We start from the raw sequence: 8,823 nt of genomic DNA on the forward strand, positions 1-8,823 counted from the left end.
AGCTCAAGCATATCAAAGCAAATCTGAGCACTTAGAGTAGCTGGCCACTGGTTCTGTCTGAATGCAGGCTTAATGAACCTAAAGAGGGAGGGGACCAGGACAAGTCAGAGATAATGATTGGTCCTCATTTTAATAATTACAGCCGGTAAGAGGGATACCTTTGAATGTCCCAAACTAAAACATTTTACCTGGAGGAAAGAGACAGATGAGGGTACCAATTCAATCCAAGATACTGTTTGGGTGAATGGAGAGATGATTTTGAATATAATGTTATATGATGATATAGACTATGGAATACTCTCTTGCTAAAACCTCAGGACAAAAACTTGGGACACCACATACTAATTTCAAAAGTCAAGTAAGATCCAGCCAATCCAGATACCTCTCTCTGTGCTGTGCTTAGTAGCTCAGTCATGTCTGACTCTTTGCAACACTATGGACTGTAGCCCACCAGGCTCCTCTGTCCATGGGGATTCTCCAGGCAAGAATACTGGAGTGAGTTGCCATGCCCTCCTTCAGGGAATCTTCCCATCCCAGGGATTAAACACAGGTCTCCCACATTGCAGGCAGATTCTTTACGGTATGAGCCACCAGGAAAGACCAAGAAGACTGGAGTGGGCAGCCTATCCCTTCCCCAGGGGATCTTCCTGACCCAGAAATCAAATCGGGGTCTCCTGCATTGCAGGTGGATTCTTTACCAGCTAAGCTACCAGAGAAACCCTGGTATATAGATATAGATATCCATATATCTATATATATTCTTAATTTTCATATATATATAGATAGATAGAGATCTCTCTATAACAAGAGCTTTAAAAATATCTTTATACCTTAGGACTTGATGAAGATGTGAAAATTAAGAATGATAAGACTTACATTCTGCAATTAAAACTTTATACACTTTGCCATATGGCAAACTCACACATAAGTGCACATGAAAACTATGAAGGATTTATAGTTTGAAGTAGAAGTAGTATAGAAGTAGAAGTAGTTTGAAGTAGAAAACTATGAAGTAGACTCAAAAGTCCCCAGGTCTGGCTGAATTACCTGGGTTTTTGATGAAGTCTTAGGTAGTTCAATTCTATAGTTCTCTTCTATGTTCCATGCCATTTTTTTCTAAACAACAGGCTATATCGAGATGTGTTTTTCTTCTGCTGGGGTTTTTATTCTGTCTTTGTTATATACTGGCTCATTTTATACACAGTTTTTGTCATTGTATGGCTGAGAAAATCTTTGACTTCCTCCAGTGAGCAAAGAGAAATAATCAGACAAGAGCTACCACAGCCTCCTACCGTGACATCTGCCCTCCCCAGTAACTGTTCCATATTCTCTATCTTCCTGACCTTTCCTTAGATGAAACTTCCATCTCCTCTTTAATCCAGCTCCTCCACTCATGCCTTCAATCTGATCCCCTTTCACCTACTCAAGCATATCCCTCCAGCATTTCTCCCCATCATCCATTGTCACTGGTTCCTTCTCATCAGCATGCCCATATGCTGTCATTTCTCCCATCTAAAAAATATATCTTCTCTTGACCCCACTTTCTTCTGCAGCTACATTCTATTTCTCTTTTCCCCTTCACAGAAAAACTCCTTGAAAGAGTTGCTGCCTCCAATTCTGTTCTCCCATTATCTTGTAAACCCAAACCAAGCAGGTGTTCATCTCTATTAGTTCACTGAAGCAACTTTTATCAAGGTCAACAATGACTGCTATGGAGCTAAATCCAATAATCATTTTTCATTTCTCTGGACCAGCCACTGTCCCTCCTCCCATTACTTCTCTGACCTTATCACTAACTTCTCTCCCCATCTCTCCACTCCAGCCACACAGTCCTTACTGCTTCTCAAATCCTCCAAGCATGCTTTTCTCCTCCAAGCAGAAATCCCCAGATATCTGCCCCCCTATTTCCCAGACTTCTTTACAAATCTCCGCTCAAGTGTCTCCTTTGTAGTGAGACTCTTGGCAGGAAGCCTCAGTTTCTTCCCACATGGACCTCTCCCACATGGCAACCGGCTCCCCCCAGAACAAGCAATCCAAGAGATAACCAGGAGCTGCAATGTCTTTTATAACCTAGCCTTGGAAGTCACTCGTCATCTCTTCTACATATCCAGTCAGTCTCACAGGCCAGACATATTCAGTGTGGGAGGAAACACTAGGTGTGTTTCCATGAGGTGGGATCACTGGGGTCCATGTTGAAGTCTATTGTTTTCCATAGTACTCATCCCTTTGTACACACCGTATCATTTACCTAGTCCAGATGTTTGTTTTTGGTCTCCTCCCCACAGTAGATGAATGTGGTTTCCCAAGTGGCTCAGTGGTAAAGAATCCATGTGCCAGTGTAGGAGATGCAAGAGTCTTGGGTTCAATCTCTGGGTTGGGAAGATACACTGGAGTAGGAATGGCAACCTGCTCCAGTCTTCTTGCCTAAAAAATCCCAGGCAGAGGAGCCTGGTGGGCTACAGTCCTTGGGATCACAAAGAGTCAGACAGGACTGAGCACACAGGTCACACTAGATGAAAATTTCTTGATGGTAGTAATTTTGATCTCTTTTGTTGAATGTTATACCTCTAAGTTGGAGAAGGAAATGGCACCCCACTCCAGTACTCTTGCTTGGAAAATCCCATGGACGGAGGAGCCTGGTAGGCTGCAGTCCATGGGGTCGCGAAGAGTCAGACACGACTGAGCGACTTCACTTTCACTTTTCACTTTCATGCATTGGAGAAGGAAATGGTAACCCACTCCAGTGTTCTTGTCTGGAGAATCCCAGGGACGGGGGAGCCTGGTGGGCTGCCGTCTATGGGGTCGCACAGAGTTGGACACGACTGAAGCGACTTAGCAGTAGCAGCATACCCCTAAGGGGCTAGCACTGTGCCAGGCATATAGTAAGCACTCAAAATATTTGTCAAATGACTAATTGGATATAAAACTCTGTAAAATCCTGTCTGCCCACCCTGATTATTATTCTAGAGCAGCTTCTCACTCTTAAATTGCAAGAAGCTCCAGCTCCAGCTGGCTCTTTACACTTCTCTGAGCATTTAGTGGCCCATCTTTGTTTTCTGACCCAGTCTATTTAGTGCCAGAGTGAATGACTTCCTGACTGAGATCTGAGCTAAAAACAAAGCCATTGGAACATCTCCTCCAACACCCTCATTTCCCTCCCTCCCTCCCTCTCTCTCTCTCTCACACACGCACACGCATCCACACACTAAGTTTTTCTTTGACCATTTCATGCTCAGTATATATAATGGGAATATAGTGTCCCCCACAATGTTTTCTGACTGTCAGGCCTAAGAGCTAAGGAGGGAATGATAATAAATAGAAGGAGGAAGTTAAAGAAAAGTATTCTGGGGTTAGGGTGACTGTAATAGAATGAAGGCCCTGTTCTGTGGTTGAAGAGAGGAGTTATTAGCCTCTGATGGTGACCACGCCACCAGAGCTCAGGAATGACAAAGTGGAGGAGCAGCACCTATTTCCTGCCTGCCGGGTCTTGGTGGTGTGGGCAGCTGGGGTTGGGGGAGCCACAGCTGAGGAGGGTGGTAACAAGCTGCTGAGAAGGGCAGGGCCGAGCTGGTGAGGGTATGGCCCTGGCTCCTCCTCTGTCCATGGCTAATCCCTCCACCTGTGCTTTAGGGCCCATCTTGACTTTCCTCACAGGCTCTGGTTCAGGTATTTCCCCACACTCATTCCTTCCTACTTCCTTTACCACGGGCTTTCCATCTCGTGCAAACCCAACTGTGCGAATTATGAAGTGAACTGTGAGTGTGTACCCAGTCGTGTCCAACTCTTTGCAACCCCATGGACTATAGACCTCCAGACTCCTCTGTCCATGGATTTTCCCAGGCAAGAATATTGGGGTGGGTTGGTATTTCTTTTGAACCTACATCTCCTGTGTCTCCTCATTGCAGGCAGATTCTTTACCTCTGAGCCACCAAAGAAGCCCTATGCTCTTCCTTATGCTAAAAACCTCTTCTCTCTTCAGGGACTACTTTGTCTCAGGTCTTAGCCATTCCCTAAATAAAATGAACACACCCACAAAACCACATTTCTCTACCATTTGGTCATGTTTTCCAACTACTTTTCATATGTCCTTAGCAAATTTATTAAATGAGCTATTTGCATGCCTGATTGTCCTCATCAATTTACTCAGTTTTTAATTTATGTAATAAGCAATTTATTGAGGAGGACCTATTATGTATTTTTTTTCCCTCTTCTCCAGAGGATCTTCCCAACCTAGGGAATGACCCAGATAACCACGATGATGTGACCACTCACCTAGAGCCAGACATTCTGGAATTTGAAGTCAAGTGGGCCTTAGGAAGAATCACTATGAACAAAGCTAGTGGAGGTGATAGAATTCCAGTTGAGCTATTTCAAATCCTAAAAGATGATGCTGTTAAAGTGCTGTACTCAATATGCCAGCAAATTTGGAAAACCCAGCAGTGGCCACAGGACCGGAAAAGGTCAGTTTTCATTCCAATCCCAAAGAAAAGTGAAAGTCCCTCAGTCATGTCCGATTCTTTGCGACCCCATGGACTATACAGTCCATGGAATTCTCTAGGCCAGAATACTGGAATTGGTAGCCTTTCCCTTCTCCAGAGGGTCTTCCCAACCCAGGAATCTAACCCAGGTCTCCCGCACTGTAGGTGGATTCTTTACCAGCTGAGCCACAAAGGAAGCCCAAGAATACTCGAGTGGGTAGCCTATCCCTTCTCCAGCGGATCTTCCCGACCCAGGAATCAAACTGGGGTCTCCTGCATTCCAGGCAGATTTTTTTACCAACTGAGCTACCAGGGAAGCCCATCCCAAAGAAAGGCAATGCCAAAGAATGCTCAAATTACCGCATAATTGCATTCATCTCACATGCTAGTAAAGTAATGCTCAAAATTCTCCAAGCCAGGCTTCAACAGTACATGAACCGTGAACTTCCACATGTTCAAGCTGGATTTAGAAAAGGCAGAGGAACTAGAGATCAAATTGCCAACATCCACTGGATCATCAAAAAGCAAGAGAGTTCCAGTAAAACATCTACATCTGCTTTATTGACTACGCCAAAGCCTTTGACTGTGTGGATTACAACAAACTGTGGAAAATTCTTCAAGAGATGGGAGTACCAGACCACCTTACCTGCCTCCTGAGAAACCTGTATGCAGGTCAAGAAGCAACAGTTACAATTGAACATGGAACAACAGACTGGTTCCAAATTGGGAAAGGAGTACGTCAAGGCTGTACATTGTCACCCTGCTCATTTAACTTCTATGCAGAGTACATCATGCGAAATGCCAACCTGGATGAAGCACAATCTGGAATCAAGATTCCCAGGAGAAATATCAATAACCTCAGATATGCAGATGACACAACCCTTATGGCAGAAATTGAAGAAGAATTAAAAAGCCTCTTGATGAAAGTGAAAGAGGAGAGTGAAAAAGTTGGCTTTAAACTCAACATTCAAAAAACAAAGATCATGGAATCTGGTCCCATCACTTCATGGCAAATAGATGGGGAAACAATGAGAGACTTTATTTTTGGGGGCTCCAAAATCACTGCAGATGGTGAGTGCAGCCATAAAATTTAAAAATGCTTGCTCCTTGTGAGAAAAGCTATGACCACTCTAGACAGTGTATTAAAAAGCAGAGACATTACTTTGCCAAAAAAGTTCATCTAGTCAAAGCTATGGTTTTTCCAGTAGTCATGTATGGATAAGAGAGTTGGACTATAGAACTGATGAAGGACTGATGCTGAAGCTGAAACTCCAGTACTTTGGCCACCTGATGTGAAGAGCTGACTCCTTTGAAAAGACCCTGATGCTGGGAAAGATTGAAGGCAGGAGGAGAAGGGAACGACAGAGGATGAGATGGTTGGGTGACATCACCGACTCAATGGACATGAGTTTGAGCAAGCTCCGGGAGTTGGTGATGGACAGGGAAGCCTGGCATGCTGCAGTCCATGGGATCGCAAAGAGTTGGACATGACTGAGCGACTGAACTGAACTTTTATGTATCAAATACTTAGAATAGAGAGATGGAGTATGATTTCTGCCCTCAAGGGATGGCCAATAGGGGATGCAGGTAAACAAAGGATAATGTAATGTGCTAAGTATAACAAAGAGGACATGAGCAAGACCCAGAGGAAGAAGTGTCCTTGGCTCAACAGAAGGTAGGCAGGACTCTGAGGTGGCATCCGAATGAGATTTTGAAAGACAGGTGAAAATAGGGCTAGGGGGTGGGAGAGAGTATCTTGGAATCTAAATGAGAGATACTGGTCAACTTAATCAAATGCACAAAGAGGTGATACAAAATGAGGGAAAATATACATAGGAGTTGGCAGCCTGAAGATTACTGAGGGACTTCACTGATGCAATTGGAGTAAAGAGGATCACAGAGGGATGAGAAGCAAACAGGAATGAGAAGATAGAGATGGTTGTGGCTGGAGCTTAGCGGAGGTGCAGGAACATTATAGGGTAGCAATCAGAGAGGTCAGAGTGAGAACTCTGCAATTCTCTGGGGCTGGGAAAGACTGTAATTGTCACCAGCTTCTTAGAGTTGGTGTAAGGATTCAGTGAGTTAATACACAGAGTGACAATGCTTGGCACACATTTGATTAGGAGGTGGTGGAGCGAGAATGCAAGTTCTCCTGCCTCGGTGCCAATCCCATGCTCATGCTATTGCACCTGGAAGGCCTGGGGAAAGCTTTCCACACACACAGTTCTTGGGTGATGGAGAGAGAGGAGAGCTTGGGCAGGGCCACCTAAGGCTACTGAGAGGCCTCGTGGCTTATTCAGGAGAAACAGGCTCTGAGCTTTCTGTATTCTGACAGGGTCAAAGCTCCCCGCACCACTTCCTTCCACGTGGATTCTGAGCCTGATTTCTTCAAAAAGAAGGCTGCCTCCTAGGATGGACCTTTCCTTCCGACGGCCCCCACGATGTCCCAGGCACACATTACACGTGGGGAGCTCTGCCACCAGAGAAGGCACTAAGACTGCCAAGGATGGCTGAGCTGTGGCCACTGTGGTTTTGCTGGCTGTCCTGTGAGCAGGGTGGGAGGAAAGTTGTGGGAAGCTCCCAGTCACTAGCCCAGGAGACTGTGAGCCACCCTGACTGAAGGAAACAGCAGATCTCATTCAGTCATTGATCTGGGACTGGTCTCAGATGAGGGCAAGATAACACAATTATGCCAAAGGTTTAAAAATGCCATTCATAAAGAAGAGGGAAAAATCACCATAATCGTATCACCCAGAAGTAACCACTGTTAACATTTGGGGTAAGTCCTTCCAGATTTTTCTATTCACTTTTTTCCAATTAATATGCAGACTTCATTTCATGTTAATGAACAAATGTCTTTTCAAGTACATCACTTTAAGTGATTGTATAGCATTCTTGTGAATCAACTAAAGCAGTATTTGCATGGAATCAGAAGACATGGGTTCAGTTCAGTTCAGTTCAGTCACTCATTCATGTCCAATTCTTTGCAACCCCATGAACTGCACCACGCCAGGCCTCCCTGTCCATCACCAACTCCCAGAGTCCACCCAAACCCATGTCCATTGAGTTGGTGATGCCATCCAACCATCCCATCTTCTGTCGTCCCCTTCTCCTCCTGCCCCTCAATCTTTCCCAGCATCAGGGTCTTTTCCAATGAGTCAGCTCTTCACATTAGGTGGCCAAAGTATTGGAGTTTCAGCTTCAACATCAGTCCTTCCAATGAACACCCAGGACTTACCTCCTTTAGGATGGACTGGTTGGATCTCCTTGCAGTCCAAGGGACTCTCAAGAGTCTTCTCCAACACCACAGTTCAAAAGCATCAATTCTTCGGCACTCAGCTTTCTTCACAGTCCAACTCTCACATCCATACATGACCACTGGAAAAACCATAGCCTTGATCAGACGGACCTTTGTTGGCAAAGTAATGTCTCTGCTTTTGAATATGCTATCTAGGTTGGTCATAACCTTCCTTCCAAGGAGTAAGTGTCTTTTAATTTCATGGCTGCAATCACCATCTGCAGTGATTTTGGAGCCCAGAAAAATAGTCAGCCACTGTTTCCCCTGTTTCCCCATCTATTTGCCATGAAATGATGGGACCGGATGCCATGATTTTAGTTTTCTGAATGTTGAGCTTTAAGCCAACTTTTTCACTCTCCTCTTTCACTTTCATCAAGAGGCTCTTTAGTTCTTCACTTTCTGCCATATGGGTGGTGTCATCTGCATATCGGAGGTTATTGATATTTCTCCCGGCAATCTTGATTCCAGCTTGTGCTTCCTCCAGCCCAGCGTTTCTCATGATGTACTCTGCATATAAGTTAAATAATCAGGGTGACAATATACGGCCTTGATGTACTCCTTTTCCTATTTGGAACCCATGGAAGACATGGGTTAGGCAATCCTATATTTCACTTCACCAACTTCCCACTAGGGGCGCCTCCCAGAGGCACCACATTCCCACTTAGTGTATCTGAAACAGGGCTTTAGCCTCCAAACCACTTCCTCCTTCCAAAGTTTCATTCTTCCAGTTACTCACACTCAAATTCCTAGAGTCACTTTTTCTTCCTTCCCTTAATGTCTGCTAGTTCCCACATCTTGTCCGTTCTTCCTTTGCAATACATTTTCACCCACCCCACCCCCTTTCCATTTCTGCTTTCAGTACCTGAGTCTGGCACATTTTAAACTTATACCTAATTACAACATTCTCCAACTTACTGCAATTACTCCTTAATTTATGTCCAGACCATCAATCTTTCTCTCTTTTTTGCATCTAATTCATTCTGCAGAATGCTGTCAGACTTTAGATACTGCTCAAAAACCTTCAATGTCTTCAAATTTTCTGAAAAA

At 44.5% G+C, this 8,823-nt stretch overlaps 1 long non-coding RNA gene across 1 annotated transcript in view; it reads right to left on the reverse strand.

The window, feature by feature from the left end:
- LOC147376241 (uncharacterized) overlaps positions 1 to 8,283 on the reverse strand; it is a 31,355-nt gene extending 23,072 nt beyond the window's left edge. Inside the window, exon 1 of the long non-coding RNA XR_015160891.1 lies at positions 7,717 to 8,283. This is a non-coding gene — a long non-coding RNA (uncharacterized LOC147376241). The remainder of the gene's footprint in view (positions 1 to 7,716) is intronic.
- Between the last annotated feature and the right edge of the window lie 540 nt (positions 8,284 to 8,823).

This window comes from Bos grunniens, chromosome 3 (genome assembly GCF_055505025.1).
Source record: "Bos grunniens cultivar Pamir isolate PY7600 chromosome 3, Bosgru_T2T1.0, whole genome shotgun sequence".
NCBI classification, from domain to species: Eukaryota; Metazoa; Chordata; class Mammalia; order Artiodactyla; family Bovidae; genus Bos; species Bos grunniens.